Consider the following 15,292-nt stretch of genomic DNA (forward strand, 5'->3'; position numbering starts at 1 on the left):
TTATGTCCAGAGATTGGCATGATGTCTGATTTAATGAGCACCATAGCTTTGTCTCCATGTCATCGCATACCAATGAAAGCTGCATTCAGACACACGCACACACACACACACACACACACACACACAAACATCATTGTCAGACCCATCTATCACATTCACCATATGTTATTTACCTAAAAAGAAATGTGATCTTTCTTTTATCGCTCAGTCCTGAGTTGGTAAAACATCCAGCTGCTTCTCAGCTCGACTCTACTGACTAACGGTAAAGAGGGAAAGCTACAGAAAGGTACACACTCTTTGTGATGCCTTGCGTGGGTGTATACTGTCACAGAGGGGAGTGACGCTTCCCTTTGATGAGTGGACATGGGTGTGAAAGGTGTATTTGCTTCTGAGCCCCACATTCCCTCCTCCCTCCTGTCCCCATAGTCAGCTTCAAACAGCCTCAATAATGCCAAGTTTATAGCTTCTTTTTCATTGCAATCACACTTCTATTTCTCTCTCTCTTGCCATCTGTAAACTCTAATGGAGTGTAGATTGAGTGTTTGTGGGGTTCACTCCTAAAATCTATAGAGAAAGTAAGCAGGAGAGGCAGCAATAAATCTATTGAGGCTGGAGCAGAGAAACACAGTCTGATAGGCTGATAGACAGACATGCCTGCTGTGCATCTCAGCCTCATATTCTTGGGAATCTTCCTCTGTAGCTCACAGAAATTGAATCCCCCCCTTTAGTCTTTAAGTGATATAGATATATTCAGGCAGCCACTTGAGGACGTGTGGGGTTAGATGTAATATTTTGACTAATCAGTGATCAATGATGGACGGTATAAAAGCTTTTTCCTTTTGTGAACATGTCACAGAGATGTGGATTGACTATATGAAAGGAAAGAAAACGATAACCTCTGATATCTAAATTACATCCTACAAAAGTAATCATCGTCCAGATTTGCACTGCAACCCCGCAAAGACACATACATATTTAAAAACCATAATAGAGACATGTTTTCCTGGCCACCATGTGCTGATTCATCACTGGGGAGGGGATGGGTGGTCAAACTGTGGGTATCCAGGCGAGAAGCTCAATAGCAAGTCAGTGGGCGGACAGCTCGTGTGGGTCAACCTGGAGCTCAGAGGGAGGCTCAATGGGAAAATCAATGCAGCCCAATAACCAATTTGGGAAATAATGGACATTTCAGTCAAACACAGCACTATAGTGGACTGCTGGTACATTTATCAGTTCATTCACTTTCTGCCTCTCACTCTGTCTCTGTTTCTTTCTTTATCACACCTCTTCTGTTGACTGTTTCTTTTAGCTCCTTTAACTGACAGTCACTAATTGGGCTTCATTCATTTGCAATTGATTGTTGGAAGCTTGTTTCTTATTATATTTACAACTTTGCGTCCTTATGTTGTTGTTCAATTTGGTTTCAGATTAATTTATTCAAAAGATGTTGTTTGGATGTTTTTAGTCATTTAATAAAGAACGAAAAAGTGACATTTATTTTTGTCATAAATAATGAACTTTAAATAATTTTTCCCTGAATCGATGGATTAAAACAATAGCTTCTCTGCTGCTGCACTCTGGCTCCAGCACCAGACTATGGAGATGCATTCATAATCCATAGGAGACTTCTGAACCTCCACTTGGTTCAATAGGTGAGACAGGTGCTCTTTAGGGAACAGATGCTTGAATCAGAGCTGAGATATTCAGCTTGTGAATCAATATGAAGAGTGTTCAGGAGCTGTGATGCACGAGTACTGTGAACGAAATCACTTTAATTTTTCAAAGATGTAAAAGCATAATGTAATCAAGCCTTTAAAAAGAATTTTTGAATGAAAAATTAATAAGATTTTCTCTTTTAAGATTGTCACTGAACGGCCACATTTAAAATCACTGTACTTGTGATATATATTTTATGTAGTTATTTAATTTTATAGACATAAAGACCTCTGAATTTGGGCTCCTGTGGGTGGAGATACCTAATGGTGCAGTTGTATGTGTGTGCTCTAATGGAACCATTTAACCCTTTATGGAGGTCGGCTTAGTCCCTCTTTGCTTTTTTCACTACATCTCTGGAATGAACGTGTGTGTGTGTGTGTGTGTGTGTGTGTGTTCAGTGCAGTACTGTTACTTCTAAATATGTATTTTTTGCATATTTCAATATGCAAAATCCCATAAAGGTGCAACCTCCCACACACAACATCCAAAACTACACTGTAAAAACTGTGACTAGAGGTTACTTAAAAAACCTATGGCAACAAAGTGACACTTAATTTACTTAAGTAGATTTTAATTTCAAGCGACTTATGTAAAATTTATATAAAATGTTAATTAAATTTCAACAAAAAACAAAAATAGATATTAATAACATTCACTTGTAAATATGTGTTGGATTTAGGGACAAAATCTCAAATTGAAAGTTAAAATTGCCTAATTGTAACAAAAAATTAATTCATTTGAAATTAATCTCTGAGAAAAATTACTTTGAATTTACTAACAATCTGGCAAAGGTTCAGTTAAAAATGACTAAAATATCCATTACAAAGAAATGAAAACTTTTTGTTTTTAAGTAAAACTCAAATTGGATTCAATAATTTTCCAATTAAACTTTATAAATAATGACTGAATAGTAAGAGAAAATCAAATTAATTTAACTTCTTTTCTGAGTAAAATGAATCAATTTCACAAGGAGAACATTCAAACAGTAATTGTTTTTATTGTGGAATATAAAATGTATACAAAATTTATAATATAACATTTTTCTGATTAATTTAGATTGTATGCACTGAAATTATTCACTAGTGCTTGCCCCAAAATAATAGGAAGAATAGGCCATAATTGAAAATACAGTTTCAGCCAACTTCTCGAGAATGTCAGTCTTTACTTTGGAGGTGGGCAGAAGATTTCCATTCTTTTTATACTCTCAGTGGCTCTTCCCAGTTACATTTCAGTTTCGTATGCAGACTGTGGAATGGGGAACAGCTTCGGCCAGCGCTCACAACGTTCTCTGAACTTCTGCCTTTTGAGAATAATGGTGTCCTGAGAAGTGGTTGCAGCAGAGTCTGCATTGGATACAACTGGATTGGATGATGAGTCATAGTCAGTTGACAGTTGATCAGCGGGGCTGCCGAAAACTGGCAGGATGACCAGGGTGATGCCAACAACCTTCAGTGTCTTTGTCTTTTATCTGGTAACTTCTGTGAATACTGAAGTCATCCTGAAATTTTGGTTTAAAATACTGAAGACTGAAGTCGTTTGAAATGCCAAAGGTATCCTTCACAACACTTTGCAGCTCCTCTACTGTTGGTGGGATCCCTGATGGAAGAACCAACTTCTCGATTTGGTCATCAGTAGGGATGGGTACCGGTTCTGACATAAACGGTAGTAACCAGACCGAAAAGCAGCGCACATTTCGGTGCTTTATTTCGGTGCTTTATTTCGGTGCTTTTTTTTTCCTGAGCCAATTCTAGCCAATCATTTTACGTTTCCGAGGATAGTAGGTGGGGCCAGGTACGTACGTTCTTTTAGAGCAGAGCTACAGATTAAAAATGCCCAAGGCGAAGCGATCAAAAGTCTGGCTGTACTTCACAGCAAAAGATGCAAACTCAGCAGCCTGCAACAAGTGCTTTAAGCTGATACTGTGATACTGTCAAAGAAGGTAACACCTCAAATCTGATAAAACACCTGGCGACGCATAGCGGGTTTTTTTAAAGCCGAGAAATGCGCCGTGTTTGATAGCTTGCTGCGAGACCTCACACCGTGCACATCTACTGCGGGTGTGGTGCCTGTTATCGGACCCGGAGTTAGCAACATCCCCCAAGAACCCGAAGAGGAGAGTCCTGGCCCCTAGCCCTGTCAGCGTAGCAGAAATGATGACGGATGATGATGGCAGCAGCAGCCGTTCTCCTCTGCGTGAGTAGCTACATGTTGTTCGTGTGTAATTAACGTTGAGTACGCTAACCACATTATTACATTAATGCATGTAAGGTAAGGTGAACTAGCAAACACCGTCGTAGTTACATGCGGCTGTCTTCTTGTTTGATGGCAGATGCTCCCTTCACCCTGGCCAAAAAGGCTAAAATGACCAAAGAAAAAGTGGAAAACAGTTAAACATGAGAGGTTTTTGGACAAAGTTTGTGTTTTTTCCATTGTTCAAGCACTGCTTCCAGCCAAGAGTGATACCATATATGCCCTATAGCTGCAGAAAAGGCTAACATTGTTATCTTTTTACAAAAAAACACAGCTGAACATGAGAGGTTTTTGGACCAATTTTGTGTTCTCCATTCTTTAAGCACCGGTTTGAGCACCGTTTAAGCACCGGCACCGTTTCAAAAGTACCGGTTTGGCACCGGTATCGGAGAAAACCTAAACAATACCCATCCCTAGTCATCAGTGATTACATGGAGCTCTATCTCGTTCAACCTAGAATAAAATGTAAATGGGCAGAGTTAACTTAGATTAAGTAGGGCCAACTTGGTCATTTTCTGCTGCTTTCAAAACTAGTAGTTTAATTTAATACAATCATCCATCACAACCTATTTAAAATGCATAGTCTACATACTGATCAGCTGAATTTAAGTTGAGGGATCTTCCAACAACTGAAAAGAACAAAATTAATAACAATCACACTCTCCGAAGTAAAAATTTTACACACATAAATTGTTAAAGACAAATTTGAATTAATACTAAAATTTTTAAAGGTGAAGTTCACATATAAAACAATGAAACTCTTTATTAGATTAAAAAGGGGATAGACCCTATTTTCTGTACCAATTTGGTGACAGATCATGACATGAAATAACACTATTTATGTATTTATATACTGTATATATCTTCCCATATTTGAAAAGACGTCCTTTTAATCAACGCAATGTCATCTCTGTATCCAAACACCATTGGGTGTTAAACATAGAAATTATGAAAGACTTATGTCAGATTAAACACATATTACTATATTATTTCCTGAATGTACCTTTGTCTTGAAGATTGTTCTACAGAAACAGAAACATCGTGACTGAGCATGGGTCTCACTGGTACACCGACCAAGTTTAACTGGAAACTCGCATCATCCCTCTATGTGAGCTGTGCCTGCACTAAAGTCACAGGGCTCCGACAGCATGAAAATGAAAACCAGTTATGTTGCTGGACTGAGCCACTTTAGCTTAATTACCACAACTGAAAAACACTGCATGGAGACAAACGCTTCAAAAAACTGTGACTGACAAAATCCCGCGCAAATGATTTTAAGTACATCCCTCACCACTGAGTGCAAAACTTTTTCATAAAATTTTAAAAGTAAATGAGGGAGGTTACAGCCCATCGAAATATATCATTGATATATTTTTTTAATATGGTAAAACGTGGTTAGTCAAAACTGTGAAGTAACGCAGCCGCGAAGGCTTGGAAAGTGACCTTATGCTAGCAGTGCACTTCGTGCCAGTTTGCGTAAAAATACAATACTGTCATTACAGTGGTCATTATTAATCTAATTTTAACGTATCATACTGTTTAGAACTTTTACTCAAAACTGCTATACATTACTGTTTAAAACGTGTCGTATATTCGTACAAATTAAGATAATCTTACCTCGGACAAAATGGAGATCATTCACTGCTGAAGTGTGTGTGTGTCCTGCACGTGGCACAACTGACTACGGGCGGAAGTGTAGAATCATTGAAATGAAAATGCTTTCATTAGTTAAATCTATTAGATTTCTTAATTTTTCATGGTACTCATACGTTTTTGTTAAATCTGCTCAACAAACTATTGCTTAATTTACCCCAAACAAAATTGTGTAAATTTAAATAACTGAACATCTCAAAAATGTTTAATTTTGCCTAGATTTAATTAAAACAGCACATACATGTTTTTACTGAGTAATAGTTATTATTACTTTCCTATTAGATACTAATTAACCCAAATCACAGTTTTTACAGTGTACTTTTATTTGTGCAGAAGCAGGGTCGCCTGCAGAATCTTTATCAGGGCAAATCAGCATTTAATACAATCACTTCTGTTCATTTTACACACTATTTGCAACACTCTGAAATCAAAAACAGCCTATTGAAGCTCTAGAAATGTGGTGCCCTGGTGCCCACCAGGAGGAACATTAAACTTGCTCCTGCTGTGCTGGATGTTAAGTATGATGGCTGTTTGCTGTTAATGGGGCTGTCAATCTAGTAGAGAGTACATGTGTGCAGAGGGCTTTGGACCTGTAACACAAAATGGATATTGAAAAAATGTTTTACTTCTACATTCTGCATTCCTCATTTAATGGTTAGATAGTATAGATGTATTATTAATAAATGACTAGGGAGCATTTGGGAAGTCAAACATCTTTATTCATAGTATGCACGAAGCTCTGGGAACCACTAGATGTTTCACCTCAGCTACCAACCACTGTCCCTGCCTCTTTCTCTGTCTCACATCTCATAGACTCGAGACATGGATGGTCCAATACACTGAGATGCATGCTAATTCAAAGACACTGAAAACGCAGACACAGATATCGTTTCACCTCTAGAACCCTTACTTACTGTCAAAGCTGGTTCCAGCTACAGCACAACGTCTGGATCATTAGATGTGACCTTTCTCTTTGAGCTTGTGCTGATGCTGGCAGTGCGACCGCAGCTGGGACTTTGTAGCAGGTTAGAAAGAGAATGCCTGATGACCAGTGAGAGCTCAGTAGTGGCTGGCCAGGCACACTATGGTGGAGGGTGGGAGGTGCGGGTATTTAGACACCACATACTGATGGCACCAATCCAAAGCAAGCTCACTATCACCATAAACCTGGCAATGCAATGTCAGATAGACCAGCTTTTCTTTTAACTCTCTTTTTAGAGACACGGTATTAAATCCTATTATGTCTATGTGTCTCTAAAAAGAATGAGCAAATAATCCAAGGACCAACATACCAGAAACTACCAGAGACTAGTCTCTGGTAGTTTCTTTGTAGAAACCTGCACAGCCTCATTAGGCAAAATAAAACAGTGAATCTGGAGGATGGTGCAGATGAAGACGCGTGCAAAACTGAAGGTGGATGATGTTAATTTCAGTAAAAACAATGCCGTCATCATCATCACTTGAACATTCTGCTCTGGCCATCTATCCCTTTATCTTGCTCACTCCCACGAGCTTCTCTGCCTCACTTCAATTTGCGTCAGCTCACCTTGATTTATCGGCATGTCTGCTGCATAAACAGTATTACACATTGTGTGAATACATAACTGAAGGGAAATTAAAAAAACGCTAGCGAATTCCTTTTGAATATATCTGTGAGTGTTTGTTTAGCTACTCAAGGATCTAAATCACTGCATATTCATCTCCTGTTCCTCGCCATCCATTCTGTGCTCCTTCACCTTATCCCTTCATCCATCCCTCCCATATTCCCCATTAAGAAACCTCCTCAGCTTCCTCCCGCAGAGGAGGCTCAACAACAGCTCGGCAGTCCGGCCAGGTAGCCCATTACTGCCAGATCATCTTCACGTATTTTCAGCTGCTGTCAGCTTGAGCCTCCTCATCGCAGTTTCCATTACCTGCTGCATCACTGATAAGCTTATCATCCACAATTTCACTTTAAAGCCCCAATTTGTCGCTACAGTAGGGGGGGCGACTGTTGAAGAATTGTCACGTAACTGCTCGCATGATTGGTCCCATCGAGCTTTTCTTTCCAAACGCAATTTTCGTCACAGATTTGAAAGATTGTAAAAGTTTCTTTGGCTTGGGTAAATTTAAATCTGCCGTTTGAGAATTGGAACACCTTTATATATCAAGGTAAATTTTACTGTTAGACATTACGACAAGGATAAATGGCTGATTGAACGGACTGATTGCAAATCTTTCTCTCCTTTCACGCCGAGATTTTACACCAGACAGACCCCTTTTGTCATGCTTTTCATGCTTATCTCCCCTGTGTCTGAGATCATATGCAGAATTATGTACATAACTGAGCTGGAATGGAAATTTGGAAATTAGGGAGCATCTGTGGCAATGATGAACATGGAGGAGAGGGGACTAAGTAGAGACAGAGAGAGAGAGAGGGCAAAAGATGCTACTTTGCAAATAGAAGAGAGCTCTGCATATGCTAATAGCAACTTGGAAACCTTCCTCCATCACACCGAGGATTTATCCAGCTGGTGAATGCAAGCAGACTGGATGCTGATGAAGACGTACAGTTTTGTGGAAAGTATTTAAATAAATACAAAATGATGATTTCATCGATTAAGGGAAAAAACTACCCAAACCTACCTGGCCCTAACCTCCTAATAACGTGTTTCATAACTTATGACTTGGGAAAATGAAGACTGACCACTATTTTAAATATGGTTCATTATGTTTTTAATTTTGTTCATAGTTTGCTTAGGCTTAGATATTAGCTTCAAAACTGAAAAGTTGGACAGAGTCAGCATTTGACCCATGGATGGCTCCTGATAAACAGTAAAGATCCTCAGAGTTATTGTAGTTCAGTTCATCCAAATGTAGTCGGAACATTTTAGTATTTTCAGTATTCTGCAGAATCACCACTGCCCATCAGTGCCATTTGGATTCCTAAAATTCTTCAATTATATGCACCAGTTACACTAAGATCTTAATTTGGTGACAACATCACAGATGCACAATCAATCAAATCCCCCAACACTGCAAGACAAAATAAGAGCTTTGGCCTTCATGAGGACTCCTTATAAATTATCTACACTTCCATTCTCAATGACTCCCACTTCATTGCATTAAACAGGCTGGCTACATGATTCATTTGGGAGCTCCCAGACAAGGAGAAGGTCAATCAAAATGAGGGGTTAAGTGTGTTGACGACTCAGGGGTCAGCAAGAGAGGTTGTGGCCCTTAACCCAGCGACAAACACCCTCTAACCCTGACAACATAATAACAGAGGGAGCTTCCTGGGGATATTAAGTGTGATGACATAGTTCTTTTGTTTATCACATCTGCCTTACGCCATTGTTATTCCAATCAGTGTGATTAGTTATGACAAAGTGTAAGCACCGTCCTGTCCAAGCTGATCACTGAATTATGTGAATGTAGTAAAGTGGAACATAAATGTGTCTTAAACCGAAACCATTCATGTACTTGAAGTGAAACGCACATCATAACTCAAACATTGCTTTTCCGAAGTCAGATCTTGCATCATCATTATGGACTAATGGAACAACCAGTATGCATGGCATTCTTCTCATCCAAGTCATTTTTTCCCTGTGTTTAACAAATGGAGTTACAACAGAAACCCAGCGTGAGTAGAGTGAAGGCGTGAAGTGCGTGTTTTTTAAATGCAAATTGATTGGTGGTGCAGTAAAAGGACTTACACTGTCTCCCGCACACACAAAGTGAAGTAAATGTCAATATTCTATATTTGCTAACAATATGCAGACAGGTAAAAACACAAAAGCTATTAGCAAAAGCAGAAAACAAATCTCCCTCCCTTCTGCTCTCACAACCATACACACACAATCTAATACATATAGCTGTCTCCAAAATCCATTTCAAATCACAGCCCCATTGCCAATTATCTTCTGAATCCATTGGAGGGAAGGAAACATGCAATGACAACCCTGCAGTGTCAACACAATTGGTTATGCATGCTTATGAATACTAAGATATAAAAACAAAGTGAAGAGTGCAGATCACGATGGCTTTGTGTCACATACCATAATAAGTTTTCCTTCTGCTCCTTTCTGTGTTTTCAGTATATGAATTCTAGGTGAATGTGAACAGATGTGATGCATTAAAATGTTAAAAAAAAAAAAAGGCTATAGAAGGAGTTTGTTCTGCTTTTTTTTTTAATCTTCTGAGAGATTTCTTTTTTCTTTCATTTCCATTCATTTTAATGTAACTGTGAGTTAAAGCAGAGGGGGGATATAAAATCATACCTCTGAATTGTAGGATTCCTGCCTCTGTTTGTAAGGTTACAACAAATGGTAACACGATGGAATCGACTGCAATCCGCAGAGCTGCTTTGATTAAAGATTTTGATCTCTCTTTGTTCCTCTTACTTTTTTCTTTTTTGCATCTAACATTTGTAGACTCTTGTCTTAGCTAAATCTCCCTTGGAAATGAGACCTTTGATTTCGCTGGGATTAGGCTGAGTAAAAACGAAGCCTGAATTAATTAAAACCAGAAGAACGGCTGCTCATTTAGGAGTTCTTGCACTGTTAAAAAAGAATCTTTGAATCTTTAAAGAGAAAACAGGCCGAGATGAATACAATAATAACAGTCAGTATGCTTGAGAAATACCTCATGCACGGTTTGATTTGTTCAGTATTATTTGATGCATGATCTCAATTTATGCTTCAGAATATCTGCATTATCACATGCCAATAATGATTCATTATCTAAGCCTGTAAATGTTGTGTGTGTCAGGAAGGCATTATCCATGAGCTGGCGGTGCAACGATCACTTGGTAATTACTGAGTAAACCCTAATTAATCAGTGCAGTCAGTCTGTGACCTGCTTGGCATCCCTGTACATGCACATATACACAAATGCAGGCACACATACACAGGACAAACAAAAGCCGTAAACTGAATGGATTTAATCAAAAATATTCACTTCTCCTCTATGTTCGACTCCAAATGGCTAACACATAAAGACTGAAATTAACTTTTAATTGCTATCATATAAATGTAATTAGGTGCTTAACGTAATGTTTGCAAATTATTCAAATTTTGGCATTTGTGTTCATTTTGCTTGTGCCTTATGTGAAAATCAGACTTTGCACGGATTAAAATAACAAATATAAAGTAAATCCTATTCCGATTACACTTTATTGGATTTAACTGTGTGAAATAATAAACAGAAAATGACACACTCATAAAATCCTTTGGCTTCTCCTCCACTAAAGACTATTTGATGTCCTGCTTTGTAAATACAGAAAAAGCTCAAATATAAATAATTTGTATATTTTTGGTTTGGAATCAGATCCACTTATGCTAATGAACTGTTGTTATTTTTCATTATGTAAGGGGTTAAACACATTTCCACCTGAGCTGCCCAGTATAACCAGTCTCCCATGTGTAGGCCAAGCTGGGAGCAGATGGCAGTCTGATTCGTCCACTTTCCTCGCTCTGCTGCCCCGAGTCAGGTGACTCAAAACTGCTGCCGTCCAGTCACGCTCTTAATGCTGATGTAAACTGATATCCTGAACCTTTTTTACTGACGTTACCACTGTCGGGTAAACTCCATAAGGTGAAAGGTTGATCTAAGAAACATCGCTTAGTTCAAATCAATTTTTCTACTGATTTCTATCCTGATGGGAGTGGTCTCTTCTGGGATGGTGGTGGCTATCAATACAACTGAATGGTTTGATGACGATAGAAATGATGTGAATGATGTGCTGTGGGGTTCACAGTTGTTGGATAACAAGACAAATTTTTGACACACAAAAGACAGTGGCTTTTTAAACAGTATGGGCCCACAGTAGGGGTGAATTGTGAAAACCTATATTACTATATATAGTAATTTTGCCCCCAAGAAGGAATTCAGTGAGTTTCAGTTTTCAGTGCCCACATGTGGCCCATGTAACATGTATAATACAGTGGAGCCCGGGTAGACAGCAAACTGTGGGTCCAGGTACTGGTGTGAAATGTGGGGCACGTCTGGGTCTCGCACTGTCCGGACTGTGTGGGGTCACTATGGGCTGTCCCTCTGGGTCCCACCAGAGCAATTAGCTTATTTTTTGTCATTTCTTTACCTTTAATATACACTATGGGGACACTATGCCCCCCCCCCCAACACGCACACACATTTTTTCTAGAATGTTGAATCCAGAATCCAGAATACTAGGACACCTTAGTCATATATTAAACATTTCTGAGATGTTACCAGCCCAACCTTTGCAAATCCAACCTGCCAATGGATCCAATCTGGTATTCAAAGCCAAAGCGTACTGACCCAATTCTGAAGTGCCAAATGGAAAGAGGTATATGGGAAAAAATAGTAAAAAGTGACAGACAGAAGATGTAATGAGAAGGCTGACAAATGGCTTCAAGTGTCAAAGACAATTTTGGATGATGGATGGGTGAAAGAAATATCTCAGAAAGCAAGATTATGTTAAAGGTGAAAAGCCAGACGCTTCCAGAAAAAAAGATAAAAGAGCTACGGAAGATGACAAAGCTATTGGAATTTCTTGACCAGTGATGCTGGGTTGTGTTTGACACACAAGGTCAGTAAATGCACACATGCTATGAAAACAAATGTACATGTAAGACTGGAAGGGAAGCAGCTGCTCTCCACAGTTACATTGTGGATTGATACCATGAGGCCAATTCCCTCAAGGAGCAGAAGCCATGATGACTCCAATTTTAAACAGTGAGACTACACTTCTCTGAGGTAAGAGTGAAACAGCATCTGTACAGTAACCATAGCATAACATACATACATCCCATTATGATCATGTTACTTAAAGTAACTACTCTGTAAAGGTTACACTCCTTTAAATCTTGGATAAACAATGAGATCATTATTATTATCATAAGTATAAAAACAATTCCTCAGTGATTGGAGAATATCATCAAAAGGCCAAATCTGAATACATTTGCAATGATAATATTATTCAGCTTTATTTTTGGAGCACCTTTTGAAACAAAGTTCTACATGCAAGTGAAAAAAATGTTTCGCAAATGTCATATTTTAATTACTATCAGATGTAGTTGAAAGGCCCATACAACAGAGACCTGGCCAACCCTGCTAAGACGAACAACAGAGGAAACCAATGTGAGGACAGTATGTAACCTGACTATGTGAGATGCTGTGTGTTCTCTATAAAATTATTATACAACTAAAAGAAAAAGAAAAATCCATCACACAGTACCACCACAGAGACATCTGAGTGGGTCCCAAGTTAAAATATTTTGGCATATCTAAAACAACCAGCCACAGAAAAAAGTCTCTCTGGTCTCCATCAGAGATACATACATACAGATTACATAAGAAACAGAAGACACTGGAACAACATAAATCTACAAGTTCCCTACAAATTCTGCTTTTCAAGGTAATGGTGCTCACACAAATATTTGATCTCTGCTTTTCCTTGGTGCCTGAAATATTTGCTCATAACTGAATATGTCTATAATATATATGGTTAAAGAGACCAAACTATAAGGACTGTGTTTAAATTGTGTTACACACTGACAAAGCTAAAGAATTACTGCAGAGGACATTACTGAGGTGAACAGCAGCATGGCATATTGTGAGGGAAGGGACAGAGAAACACTGACTCACAGTATAGTTCAGAGTGAATTGTAAAGAGTGAGTGTGCTGAGAGCCACAGGACAACAATGGAAACTGATATTTTCAGGCACTGTAATAAGTGTATTAAGATGGGAGCTCTTCTTGCCGTTCACCAGCCTGATTACCATAAAGCTATTTATTAGGCTGATTTCCCAGGCTGAGAGCAACCACGACCAGGGAAAGGCGCGGAGGGGGTCGAGACCACGGGGAAAGGCTGACAGAAGGTTAAGGGCAAGTCGCCATGGAAACACACTGGGAGGATAGCAGGGAGTTATTGGAAATATTAGACATCCAGTTGCAGGTGGAGAGATGCAGAGCATGAGGTGAAGGGTCAGAGATAAGTATCAGGTCTTGTGTGCACACCATGGGGAGTTTCCGTAATGGCAGCCAGTTCAAGGTGGCATGAAAGTTAAATAAGCTGCGACTCTTACAGGTGGCTAAGCAGTTCAGTGTTCGTGCAAAAAATTCATATGCAATTAGTCTCATTATAGAAGCTTAGCGTGCACACAACTCTAATCTATGTACACCCCCTCACATGCATGAACACTTCCTGCAGGTCTTCATTAGCGCTAATCAGGCGCTTGCTGCTGGCCACAGCGGGGTACACTGACACCACTTCCACTGCTGTCTCTTACTGTTCACATGGTGCAGAAACAGGAGAGCGCTGGTGTGCGAGTAAATATGTGCAACTATCGTAGTCCATTCAATTGTTCCATATAATAATGTAATATACAAATTGATCTTCAGCAAAAATTTAGAGCACTGGCCTCGGATTTGTAAAGTTTAAAAAACATGCTGGGAGTACACGTATACATTTTTCTATAAAATTATCTCAAATATGAAGGTAAAATTTCACAGCAATCATTATATAATTTTAAATCACAAAATCTGACCATGTGTGACTCGTGTCAAATTGCACTTATGTTTGTTATTATTTCTTAAATTGCCAAAAAATTATTTCTTTTAAAGTTTAAATATTTATTTGTTCATTTATTAACTATATAACTATAGATAGGTTTTTTATTGTATTTTTTATTATAAAAAACAGCCCATTAGACACCATCATTGGAGCAATTTTACACACAAGCTTTCAAGATTCAAGGAAAATCTTTAGTTAGCCAATGCACACGTTTATAATGCTTGCATGGGTGTCATTGTCCAGTAAATGTGCATATGCATAGGAACTGCCTGCTTCAGAGCTGGATTATGAGAAGTGCTAGTGTCAGTACTCAAGAAAAGTAAAGTAATATCCCCATCCTAAAGAGGACATTTTGTACCATCATTCTTCATTTTTTCAGTATGAACACAAAGCTGAGAGCACAAAGCAAAGATGATAGCGAGCCCAGCGAGACAGACATTACTGCTGTTGTTACTTTTTGAAGATCAGGTTCGCATGACCTCAGCCTGAAAACCACTCAGGGTGTTTGGCCAGCTTAGCGTTAGCATTCTGTCTGTGGCTTGAAAAGAAGAGACATTCTGTTAGCAGTATAGTGCTGTTTCTGTCCTGGATGCAGTTTCCACTGCAAAAAAAATAAAATAAATTATGTCCATGTCTCATCTGCCAGTTTCTCTCACTTGGTAAATGGTAAATGGACTGATTCTTATATAGCGCTTTTCTACTCTCCTGGAGTACTCAAAGCGCTCACTTGCACACAAATCAGCTTGAAGTGCAGGAGCAAACAGACATGTTTGTTTGATGGTTTCTAAGGCAGAGGGAGTAAGGAGGAAAAGGCAAAGTGCATGTTGAGTTGTAGTTTAAAGCATAGTTTTTATCCTGCCATGTGTGTAACAAATTGCACTTTTGTTTATACACAACCTTTGAGTGGCCATATTCAGATGATGCATTGCTGGCAATTTGTTTACTTAATGTATTCTGCAAAGTGCATTGTTTTAAGTTGATGGAGTGGTTGTATTTTGTTGGGGTAATGCATTATTTTGATTCTGTAAAACAGAAATGACTGATTGGGTTTGCATTGTTGTTCTCTTTGAGTAATTAAAACTTGGTGCTGGAAGCAAAACGTCTTTTTTAGAAATCATCAAACTCCTAGATGTTTGG

The 15,292-nt window shown here is 38.8% G+C and overlaps 1 protein-coding gene across 4 annotated transcripts in view; it reads left to right on the plus strand.

The window, feature by feature from the left end:
• robo3 (roundabout, axon guidance receptor, homolog 3 (Drosophila)) overlaps positions 1-15,292 on the plus strand; it is a 155,806-nt gene that overhangs the window by 1,382 nt on the left and 139,132 nt on the right. The window lies entirely within an intron of this gene.

This window comes from Oreochromis niloticus, linkage group LG10, assembly GCF_001858045.2.
Source record: "Oreochromis niloticus isolate F11D_XX linkage group LG10, O_niloticus_UMD_NMBU, whole genome shotgun sequence".
Taxonomy (NCBI): Eukaryota; Metazoa; Chordata; class Actinopteri; order Cichliformes; family Cichlidae; genus Oreochromis; species Oreochromis niloticus.